The sequence below is a fragment of the Populus alba genome, chromosome 12, assembly GCF_005239225.2.
Source record: "Populus alba chromosome 12, ASM523922v2, whole genome shotgun sequence".
In the NCBI taxonomy this organism is placed as follows: domain Eukaryota; kingdom Viridiplantae; phylum Streptophyta; class Magnoliopsida; order Malpighiales; family Salicaceae; genus Populus; species Populus alba.
The window spans coordinates 10258099-10270975 of record NC_133295.1 but is presented as its reverse complement, the minus strand read 5'-3'; the positions used below and the strand labels follow the sequence as shown (position 1 = coordinate 10270975).

General features: G+C 32.0%; 1 long non-coding RNA gene across 1 annotated transcript; it reads left to right on the top strand.

Moving 5' to 3' along the window:
* The first annotated feature begins 4236 nt into the window (after window positions 1–4236).
* Window positions 4237–11966, top strand: LOC140954334 (uncharacterized). Its single transcript, XR_012167496.1, has 3 exons — window positions 4237–5192; window positions 11472–11552; window positions 11632–11966. It is a non-coding gene; the product is annotated as an uncharacterized lncRNA (long non-coding RNA).
* Window positions 11967–12877: the final 911 nt, after the last annotated feature.

Below are 12877 nucleotides of genomic sequence, written 5' to 3'. Positions count from 1 at the left end.
CAGCGCCGTTGCCATCTTTTTCTTAGCAATAAAGCATAAAGAGCCACCACTCCAAGAAATAGTTCCAAACCAACCCTTTAATAAATAAGACGGTCTTTAGTCTTTACTTTCATTTAAAGTTTGGCAAATAGATAAGTAACAACATTTGGGTGCCGGGCTACATGATGTCATGGTGACGCAAGTGTACATTAAAAAAAGGTAAAATAACACAACCGAGGTCATCGACTACACTCATTAAAAAAAAAAAAAAACCTGGTATAATTTAATTAGATAATAAAAAAAAAATAACGGTAGTAAATGGACCTATTTAAACAAAAAATTCATGGGAACTTGTAAAAAAAAAAAAAAAACAATGGTTATTGAAACAAAAAAAGGTGATGAAGGTAAGATTCCAGCGAAACAAATAAAAAAAAAAGAAAAAGAGAAAAAAGAAAAGAAAAACAATTTGAGTTATTCTAAGTGAGTATGTCAAACATATAGCAAGGTCATGAAACCATAATAAGACAACATGAAATAAAAAACATTTACCAAAGTAAATTCAACAAAAAACAACAATAAAAAAACTGAGATAACTAAGGTTATTTTTTAAATTAATGAAAAAAATATATATAATAAATAAATAAAAAATAACAGAGCCCAATCTCCAATTGAATAAATGTCAAAGGATAAAATTTTAAAAAAAAATTAAAAAGGGAAAAAGAAAAAAAAAGAAAATCCAGGTAAAACTCCTAAACTTAGATTAATCTTTAAAACTTGTAACCCATGAAATCTTAGTCCCAAACTAATCAAGAAGCTCAATTCTCAATCAATTTAATATTGAAAGATGAAATTAGAAAAAAAAATATCAATTTAAAAAATTTCAAAGTAAAAAAATAATAATAATAAAAAGAATGAAGATCTAATTTGATAGGTAAAAAACAAAATTAAGGGGAATGAATTTTTTTTAAAAAAAATAAATTTTAAAAATTACCTCAAATAAAACAAGTAGCAATCAAAAGAATGAGGACTAAATTTGAATGATAAAAAAAAAAAATTAAAGGGGGTGAAATTTTAAAAAATTATTCCAAATAAAATAAATGAAAAAAAACAAGGGTCAAATCTAAAACAATAAAAAGTTGAAGGGTTGCTTTTAAATTTTAAAGAGGTAGATGTAAAAATTAAGGAGAAGAAAGTAAAGAAGAAGAAGAAAAAGGTTGTTAGTGCTAAATTGTAGGTGTAAACATCAAACCGAAGATAGTAAGACCATGTTGAGTATTAGAACCCTGAGATAAAGAGAAATGAATAAATGATAGAAATAATAATAGATATAAGGCATAATGGAGAGGATGATATCCACGGATAAATTTAAAAGTGTTGTTGAAGTTAAAACATGGGTTATGATTTTTATATTTAAAATTCATAATGTTGGCGAAATTGGTAATGGGTTTCAATGGAGAAAAGTATAATGAAAATTCAAAATAAATATGTTTTAAGAAAAAGAAGACAACTCTAGGAAATTAGTATATAAGGAATAAAAGTTAAGGAAGGATTGTTCAAAAAAGTGTTAGTAAAAGTTTTAGTTAAAAATCAGTAACATTACTGTGAAATGGTAATAAGTTCAAAAAATAAATAAATGATGAAAAAAAAAATAAATATATTTTGAAATGAGAAAATGGTCTCGAAAAGTTAGTAGGATAACCAGAAAGGAATTTGGTAAAAGGACTGCATAAAAAAAGGTGATATTAAGTAAAATACATGGAAACTATCTAAAAGTATTAAAAGGGGTAGAATTCTGAAAGATAAAAAATTAATCTACTTATAAATGCTGTTATAACCGGCCAGTTGAAGGAGAAAAAATAGTTGTTCTTGAAACTGTCATAAAAATTGAGAGAAAATCCATTGTTTTGAAAGATCATGAGGAGATATAGCTAGTTTTTAGAAACAATATCAAGTTAAGAGAGGTTTCAAGGGGATAAAACAAAAGAAAAGATATGGATTTAAGTGATGGAAAATGTAAGCTCAAAAGAGAGAAAGGAAGCTTTAAAAGAAAATGGCTATGAAAACATGTTCAAATCTATTTTGAATATTGGGTAAGTGTTCTTTCTTTCTATTCTTTTGCTTATGATGAGTAATTTGAAGAATTGAAAATCTTAGTATATTGAAATGTGTGGGTTAGGGTTTAGAAAGTTTGGGAAGGAATTATTGATTGAAATCATGTTATGTGGCCTTTATAATGTTTTTGATGCATGAAAATGAATTGGAAAATAAAGAAATTTCTTAGAGACCTCATTTGGTTGAAACTTTATGTTTAAAGAAGGGGCAAGAACTAGCTTGAATTCTTGATAAAAATTGAGTTAATTGACTTAAGTAGTGTTATAAATACTTGGAAACATAATAGAAGATGAAGAAAATTCTGAGGGATTTTTATTCCTAGGAGGCCAAAGATTTTGCAAAGAAAACAATGGAAGTTGTTATTATTAGAAAAACTTGTATTAAAAAATTCTCATTGAATTGTTGGAAGGCATGAATAAATGAGTCTGAGTTATAAATTAAAAGGGAGCAAATGTTTTCTTTGTGTCTAAAACTTCTATTTGATGGAAGAAAGGAATTGACTTGAAATGTATTAATTGGAAAGCAGAAAGGGAAAATATATGTATTTAGCCTAAGGATGTGTTTTGGGCTAAATGTAATTGGAATGAATTTCAAATGACATAAAGGGACTGATATGTTCTAATTTCTATTCGAGGTTTGAAATGTTAAATTTAATAAGTTTAGGTAAAGGTTGGAAGAGGAATGAAATTCAAGGAATGGTTTTTCTTTTTATGATAAAAAACATGTTTTAAGGAAAAGGTCGTTGTATGAAGTGAAATTATGCTGACAATCTAAGTTATATAATAATGTAACATATATAAAAAAGGTTCAACAAAAAAAAAATAATGTGTGAAGGTGTTGTTGTGATAAGAGAATTGCCTATAACCTTGAGATATAGATGTTACTTGATGTGTATGAATGATGATATGACTTTTCTGGGAAACATGATTGGAAAAAAGAATTTTTTATGCCGAATTATTATGCGGTGGTGAATGTTACATATTACTTATGCTTACTTGTTTACGTGTATTTTGAAGATTCTTTGAAATAAATAAGATCTGATATTTTTATGGAATATGGATAGGTATATCATTGAGTTCTGGGTTGTGGGAACGATAAAAAAAAAAGCATGTTGACAAGTCCGAGTTAAGGGCATAAAAGTGGTGTGTTTTCAAACATGTTTTGATAGAGGAATTAGATCATGAGTTGGGGTTTTGTCAGCTAAATTTGATGTGTTTTCGAGCTATTTGAACAACGTGAACAAATGCAGATAGGGCTGCTTATAACAACATAAATATAGAATATTCAAGGGTGTTATGACAACATAAAAGTGTGTTGCCTTATCACAAACCACAAGTAAGTCACTTGATCACGGATTATGAGCATGTTACCTAATCACAAACCATAAGCAGATCACCCAATCACAGACAATAGATAGGTTACCTAATCACGGACCACAAGTAGGTCACCAAAACATAGATTATTTGTGAAAAAGTCTCGTAATCAACTTTTTTTTTTTTTACTTGATCAATTGGAAAGAAGAAGGCAGAGGTAAACTTCCCAACTCGATCAATGGGTGCTCATTGGTCTTCTTGAAACTCCCCAACTGTCGCAGCTTTCGATTGGGGGAGCCTCTATATATTTTTCACACGACAAACAAGTTACTTGATCATAAACCATAGATGGGTCACTCATACACCGATCATTCTTGAAAAATCCTACATATTTTTCATATGACAAGCAAGTCTTTTTAATAACAACATCTTTTTCTGAATATTAAAAAAACCCTTTATTTTTCAAAATAATTGAGTTTTAAAATATCGATAATGATAACTATCTTTTGATTTGTTAATATTAAAATCCTAATGGATTTTTCTCTCAACGTGGGAAGACTTTCACATTTTCTTTACAAACTTACTTTTTAAAGCCTCTTAAAAGATTTTATACAATAAGATTGTGAAAAGAAGGCAATTGTCATAATTTTTTCTAAAAAAATAGCGAGAAATAATAAAAAATATATAATTTTGATGTATTTATTTTATTTTTATTATTTTTAATTTTTTATTTGAAAGAAGCTCAATATTCATAAATTTATTTTCAATGCATTAAGCTTTAAATAGACCAATTTCAAAATTATTTATTATTTTTTATGGAGTTATCAAGATTTTTATTATTACTTTTCATCTCCCCTCTTCCAAAACTGATGGCCACATCTCTCAGCCCACTGACACAGCCAGCATAACCGCTGGACCTTCCGCCTTCTAGCCACTGTACTAGCTAACCACACACACAAAGCCAAAAAGGTTGATTTTTTCTCCCCCCCCTAACAGGCCAACTGTTGGCCTTCCTTTCTCACAAACCATATCCTTCACCTTTCAAAAACCTTTTATCTTTCTTCACCACTGACAACCATACCCATAGGCCATACCTACCACCATCAGCGGAGCTGTGTCCATCAATAACCGCCAGCACCCGCACCGGCTGAGGCAGCAATAGTCAAGCATCACAATGGCAGTAACCCCGTCAGCAGTAACAAAAATGAAGGCCACCCATCATTGTCAAAACCCAGCAACAGCCACCTCAGTGACATTCCCTCTCACCAGCTCCCTCCATCAAGACAGATGACCAAATCCAGCCAGCGATTCTTACCAGCACGCCTCAAGTGTTGGTCAGTGGCCACCATCAACGACATCAGTTGTCTCCACCATCCACAACAGCTTCTCCATTTCTCTCCGTCCAGCTCTTCCATCTCCACCAAAACCTTAAATTAACATCATCGAAACCTTTTTTTTCTGTTGTTTTGTCCAAGCAAACCAAACCAGCCTCCCCTCTATCTCTCCCTCATGGTCTCCCTCATTGTTACAAAACGTGGCAAACACCACTCACAGCCAAACCAACACTAGAAGGCCAGCCGTAGGGGGTGGAAGGAAGAAACAAACCTGTTAAGAAAAAAAATGAGATTCTGCTTATGCTGATTTTCTTTAGGTAACTCTGAGATTCACCATCGGCACGGGAAGAAAGAGGAAGAGACACCGCCACTGTTCCAGGGTCTTCTAGCACTGTTTCAGGGTCTTCCAGCATTGTTCCCGAGTTTCCTCCAATCTATTCCCAACCTTCACAAGGTTTATTTTGATATTTTGAAAATTGAATGATGTTTAATGTTTAATGTTTTTTTTTTCTTTTTAATTATTGTTGAATTTTGATGATTTGTAAGGTGTGTGAGTAAGATTAGTGGAAAAGGGAAGGGTGTGTGTTGCTTTTTTTTTTTTTTAGTTTTTTTAGCATGTGTTAAATAAATGATGAAAAAGGATAAAAAATAATTATTAAAAGATTTTTAATTATATATGGACAAGTTTTTCTAAAACAAATCATGTTTTTTTTTTTAATAAAATAAATATAAAAACAATATTGCTTGATTTAGCATAGAAAAATAATTTTTATATTTTGCATGACTATAGCTTTGCTAAAATTAAAACCACGAGTACTCTACCTAAATTTTAAAAATATAAATAATTAATTTGTTTATTTTTAATATTTTTAACTATGAATTTATTTTTTAAAAAATAGTTTTTAGAAAATAAGAAAATATAATTTTAATAAATTTCTAAATAAAAAACACTTTAAATTATAAATACTATCATAATTCCAAACACTAAAATCACAGCAAATTTAAGAGTCACCGGGTTTGAACTCCATTTTGATGTCTAAGCTGGCCTAGTCACTCATTTACCTGATCTTGCATCAGCTTCTCATTCCATCAGGCTAACCAAACTCAATAGCTATTAGAGATCTGCATTCACATTCCATGAGCATTTCCAATACCTAAAGTGAAGAGATTCAATGGTCCACACAACGATGTCAATGGGTTTGACCATGGCTCAATGCTTTGGGCAGGAGCCATGGCTCGATTAGATTGTACAAATGTTCTAGTCAGCATGTCACCATGTCGCAATGCTACACTCGGCTAGCTAATGTTCCTGGCTCATCACCCCAGTCCTTGTGTCGGGTTTTTAATGGCAGTGGCTCATCGTTGGGATTAATGTCAAATAAAGAAATCATCTTTAAAGATACCAAACTTTTGACAGAGAAAAAACGCAAGGAAGGGTAGGAAAATCATAAACCAAAACAATGCATAAGGATGGATACATATCTCATCTCAAATAAGATATATAAAATCACTTCTCAAAAAAAACCTCAAAAATAATTAAACAATTGTATAAAATCCAGCAACATACAAATCCAAATTAAATTGCTTACAGTAATTGGGGATCCAGTGTGTTAAGCATAGGCTAGCCTCTGACCAAACCTTCAGTACCATCATAGCAGTAGTCCTAGGAACATTCTCTCCCAAAAGCTAGGCCACTTCAAGAACCAACCGAATGGAGTGACCCTAAACCTCTAAAGTGGATAAAAGTGGAGGCAAATCCTCATCCGCTAAACTCATTGATGTTCTTCCCCTTTACCCCTCCGATTTGGCAAGAGGCGGTTGTGATGGAGGTGATGTAAAGGTGGTAAAGGTCGTGTATTCAGCCGCACAATTAAGGAGGTAACCATAAGAAGATGCATGGCGCGCGTAAAGGATTTAGAGACTAATATTTTGATAGACAAGTATAATTTTGACTAAGCTATAGATGCTATAGATATTTTTTTATAACAAATTTTAACTTTTCTTCAGGAAAAAAAAATTGTTTTATTATATTGGTGTTTAGGACTGGAAAAAAAATTGGTCACCCCTATAATTCTAGGGCTCAAAATTGATGACCATAGGCTCTTAAAATATTCACTCCATTATTGAAGATAACATAGGAAAAGCACGTTAAGCTCTCAATTTTGTTGATGCCCTCTAAAGAATCCAATTTATATTTTTACTTATATTTTATCTCAAGAGTGACGGTTTCAGTTAGCTCATTTTCAAAATATTGATATCTTTCTCTTTGAATGAGATCTCAATTCCAGCTACGGTTTTATTAGATATCTTATAACTAGAATTCTTTTTTTTTTTTTTTCCGATCTAGTTCCTCTACCACTGCAAAACCCAGTTAGATTAAGATATAATACATTATTTTTTTATTGGGAGAACCCTAATACTCTTTTTCAAATCTAGAAAACGACTCTTAGAGATCTTTTTTTTTCTTTTTGGAAGGTATAGAAGCGAAACAATCAACCTATTGAAATTAGAAGACCCACTTCCCGCTAACCCGAGTGAGCATTCAAATATTTATTCTACATTCATTCGTGAAGGTACTCCTAATGGGTTGAAGACCATATCAACAGGTCCTCCATCTTGCAAATAAAGCATATCGTTTCTAGGCAAAATTTTAGAAACAATGCATTTATTTCCATGTCTTCCAGCGACTTTATCCCCTACTTTGATTTCACGTTTTTATAAAATATATATATGCAAATTATTTCTGGATTATAACTAGAACCCTTTTTTTTGTGGATCCATCTCACATCAATAACTTGACCCCTACCGCTTGTAGGTAGTTTGACTAGAGCTTTACAGAGGGGTCATTGAGCTAGGTTAGAATCCTCAACTTAAGACTGATGAAAAGAGAGTCTAATTCTATCAATAAAGGCCGAAACCAGCTCTTCATAAAGCTAACATTTAAGAGCAAGAAAAACTTAATAGCTAACGTGCTTCCTCCTTTTAATAGGGCTTTATTAAGGCTCAACCTCAGCCTGTTGTTTAACTCTTTACTCGATAGAAACGTTTCCTTCCATGGAAGCTAACCCAATAGTTAGGGTGTTGGCTCTAAATTAAATAAAAATGGAAGGTCTATTCCTTTCATGCACGGGCTTAAATGTTTATGAATATTTTTGAATAAATATTTCATTGGTTAAGACACTTTGACTTATACAAGGAAACATGCTAACAAGAATGTTTATAAAAAGGAACTCAATAAGGAACTTAAGTCTTGCTATTGATTAGAATCATCTAAACAGCAATTCAATTTATCTTAGCTTGGAAAGGTCTTTTCCCACCTTCCATTTAGTTGAGAAACTCTTATTTTTCTTAGTTCTTAGCAATAAATCATTTATAATATTTTGTTACATGCATCTATTTAGCTAAGTATTTTTTTTTTTAATTTTGCTGTAGGTCTACAAATATGGCTAAACCATCATTAGAGGTGGCTATTGAAGGATTGAAGAAGCTTTTAATTGACATATAATGCTTTTTTCTAATCATGTTATGTAAATGCATGCATGCATTCATGATTAAAATAAGAGTAATTAAATAACAAAAAACAATCATTGTATTGTGCCATGTGTTTGTCTCACTTGAACAATAAATGGTAGCCTTATTTTGAGAGAGGGATACAATTAAATATCCAATTTTGTTTATGGATTAAGCAATAATTATAGTTTGATCAATCATTGAGGAGGGTGCTGATAGTTCTAAGCGCCATTAACCATTGAAATAATGGAAGTTTTAAGTTATGGGTATTGCACATCATCCACTAATCTTTAAATGACAAGCCTAGTTATGCATCTAGCTAACTATTATTGTAATTTGGCATGCACGCAGTTGAGATACTCTGGAGTTGGAGTAACTATTGAATACGTTGTGCTAACACTAGAGGAAAATTTACAAACCTTTTTCTTGAACACTTATTCTATTAAACACTTCCCATTTTTTTTTCCTATAAGGAAGTTTCACCAGTAAAGAATATCATGGTCATTAGATATAGTTGTTGTGGTGGGATAGAGAGTATGATGTCGTGATATGCATGACATCGAATGATGGATCTACCTCATGAAATGTTAATGGGAGTTTTGGGTTTAATCATGAAGTTATGACTATGAAATTCAGGAATCACCACCTAGTATTATGATCATTAGAAAACCTAAAGGTCTGCTAGAGTCTGGGTAAGGGGACTAGTTGTATAAGGGGAAAACACATCACCCCCATTGCACCCTACCTAAGACAAGCTCCATTGTTTTTTATTTTTATTTTTATATTGTTATTCTAAGTTGTGTTTCGATTCATTGGTCCCATCTAAAGTTCAAGGCAGATCTCCCTTCATAAGAAAGTCTTTACTTATCGGTTAAATCCTAACCATTCTAAGTCTCAAATTTATCGTTCCATTTATTTTCTATTCCTAATGTTCCGGTTGACAAACTAGTTATTATAGAATTTTTGATATTTTGACCAAACCCTAATAGATAATTATAAATCAGTTACAATATCTAGTTTTTGCATTTTTTTTTAAACATGATTTAAAAAAAAATTACATGAAAAACCTTTAAAATTTGATCATATGTGCAAAAACAAATATTTTTTTATAAAAAAAAGTTCATTTTTGAAATTTTGAATTTTTCATAGGGAAAATGAGATATTTTTATACTGGGTCCGTATCTTATAGTGTAAGTCTACCGACCAATATTAGATAAAATTGTGAGAAAAACATGTGATGAACCTATAAATAATTTCAAAATGATCTTCTAAAAAATTAATTTTTATTTTATTTTATTTATTATTATTATATATTTTTTAAATAAATAGGCTTGACCTAACTCGAAGTCCAAGCCCAACCTAGTTAGTGGAGTTAGATCGACTAACGACCCAACAATCTTTTTTTTTTTTTTAATATTAGACTGGACCTAGCCCAACCATCTAGGTTGGGCTAAAACGGGTCCAGCCCAGCTTATAATTGCTAGAAAAAGCTAGCAGTTGCATGATGTGAATTAATTAACATCCTAAATGCAAAAAAAAAAAAAAAAAAAGAGGTTATGGAATTACCTGGCGTGGGGGTTGACAGCTGGTGGTCGTGCTCGTGGCTCACGATGGAGCTGTTGGTAGAGAAGTTGGCAACGAGGTCGTTAGGGATGAGGACACGGTGGGGAAAGAGAAGGATAGTGTTGGAAGATAAGGAAAAAGACTGGGATAGGTTGGTTTTTTGCCTACTATGCACTTAGATTTATTTTCCTTCAATGCCCGAAATCCACTCTTATTTATATGGGGTGGAAAAGAGACATCTTGTCTTTATCAGGGACCAATCTTGGCCCTTGATTCAAGCAAGAAAGATCCTAACCATTAGCTCAAATGTGTCATCATGATCTGCAAAAAATGAGTTGTTAAAGACTAGTCAGGTTGGCCTCTTCAAGGTGGCGTCGTGGTAGTTATAAAGGCAATTAGCTAGCAAGAATTACACTAGGGTATAGTACAATGTCAGGACATCATAATTGTGTATGGTTTGTCTAGTTTGGTTGAGAGATAATGTATTAAATGCTCTAAAAAAGTAGTCACTTGAGTAACCTTTTCGGGTAAAAGGCAGGGGATGATGAATAGTAATCACACAACACACGACATGTCGTTTGGTTTTCTCTATTTTTGTTTTGTTTTTGTTTGGTCAAATGGCATTGTTTTGGTTAAACATGAAACAACATCATTTTGACTTTTTAGGATTTCAATTAGGGATTTGACTAATGTTCAATTTAGTCTTTTGGCTTTTGATTTGTTTTAATCACATCTTTAATTGACCTCAAACTTTTAATTTTGTATAATTTTAACCTTACTGAACTTCAATATTAGCCCTAAATTTCAATGTCTTTTTAATTATGATTCTTGGTTTTGAATTTATGCAATTTGACACTTAATTGATCATTAAACTTTTAATTTTTTTAATTTCACACCTATCTTCAATCAAATTAACCCTAAAATTTAGCATTATTTTCAAAAAAAGTCATTGGTTTTGAATTTCTTCATTTTAATCTTTAATTGACCCTCAACTTTGATTTTCTTGTAATTTTACCCCTGATTTCAATTAATTGACTTTGTAAAAATTAAGTTTGGTCTTCTAGAATTATAATCTTCTCAAAATTGGGCTATCAAACTTAATTTTTCACCAATTAAGTCTCTAATAAAATTAATTTTACCCATTAAAAGTATAATTAAGTCATTGCACCTAATTAAATCTTTTAATTTGACCCAAATTAATCCTTAAACATAATTAAACTTTTAATTTGGCTCATGATTAAATCAAATTGGTATTTTAAAAATCTAATGATGTGCCTATTTCTATGTTGATATATCTAATAATTAATTAATTTAACCTCGAATCTGTATTGTATCTTTAATTTTGGGTATAATAAGGTATGATTAGACTTTTAATTTTATCCAAAACTCCAGCTTGATTATTTTACATATATTTGAAAGCTTGATTATTTTACATATATTTGAAATCTTACTTAGCGAGCTTTTATAAAATTATCAGTTTTTTTTTTTGTTATTATTACTTTTAATTTTTTACTTTTGCAAGTGAAAAAAAAATAATAGATTTGAAGGAACAACCAAAATGAATTATGACATGTTTCCGATGAAAAGTAAGGATTTTTGTTTGTTTTCTGATTGTCTTTACGTGGAGAAATATGAATGATGGAAATGAAAGTACGTGCAGTGACTTTGGATAAAATTGGCTAAGGTCAGAGCTGAGTTTGTGCATCTGTCACCTGAAAAGCAGAACCAGATTTGTGAAAAGGTTATTACTTTTTATTATATAGTGGATAGCTGAAATGAAGCTGGTGATGTTAATTTGTTTAAGCAAAATTGTCTTGCAGGAGGCTGTGAATTTGTCACCAATAAACATACAGACATACCCATAAGTTCAAGAAAGGTTATACAGCAATGAAAACTCTAGCTCTGAGGGGTGCTTATTATGATTTTGTCGATGGCTGTTTCAAGCTTCGGGAGGTCAACCCTCATAAGTCATATATATAGCAATGAAAACTCTAGCTCTGAGGGGTGGTTATTATGATTTTGTCGATGGCTGGTTCAAGCTCCGGGACGTCAACCCTCATATATATAGCATCACCTGAATCTAGATTCAAGATCCTCGCTCAACCACTTGAAATCACAATATGAATGTTGTTTCCATGTCTCTTTAATTTTCTTTTAGCATGTGACGCTGGTTAACGTACGTGTATTCAATAATGAGAGTTTGTGCTGTGCATGTGTCATTATGAGCAATGATTACAGAGTGAAAAAAGTAGGGCGGCTCCTTGCCTGAAAGGTCTGTTTTATCTGTTCGTTTTCGTTATAGTCAAACTAGTTCTTGATCTTGCTATCAGGGAATAAAAGGACTTCAGGTGACCCCCCTCCACCGGCGGAAGGCCCTCTCTATATAGTGCATTCAAGTTGAAAACAACATAATGAATGCAGCAGATACAGTGGAGCTGGCAAGCATCTGCATGCAGGTTGCTTTGCCTGAAAGATGAAAGCAGTGAGGAGATACATCGGAAAAACAAGAATTTTGAACTTGCCGGAGCACTTCCAGCCTACCTAGCTAATTGCTAGATAACCAAGCGCGAGCCCTTAGCAGTATTTGCTTCAATTTGTACATAAACTATAGATGATTATTAGCAGAGAACGGCATGTTTCCTACCATTTCCAGCATCGTCAAGAGTCCACACCCTCTTGAATTATGCTATCTCTCTGTTTAATTTGCTAGCGGTGCTGATATAAGCATTAAAAAAAAAAGGGAATTAACATCATCGGAGGGTCATCGTGGCACTAAAATTGCAAGATTAAGTAAGCAAACAATATAAATTAAGTAATCTTTTACTGGATGGTGTGTACGAGACTCGAAAGGATGGGGAGAATCTTGGCACACAGCTTTTTCTCTTCTTGCATGACTAATTTCTATGTCACAACGAGTGTGTTGTTGAAAGTAGAAGAAAAATAGAGGAGGATAGATGTGAAAAGAGAGGGAAAGCATTCCCTTTACGGATGGAAGTATGACAAAATGTTTTCGGAATTTTCTAGTCTGTCTGAGAATATATATAAATTAGAGAGGAACTCAATAAA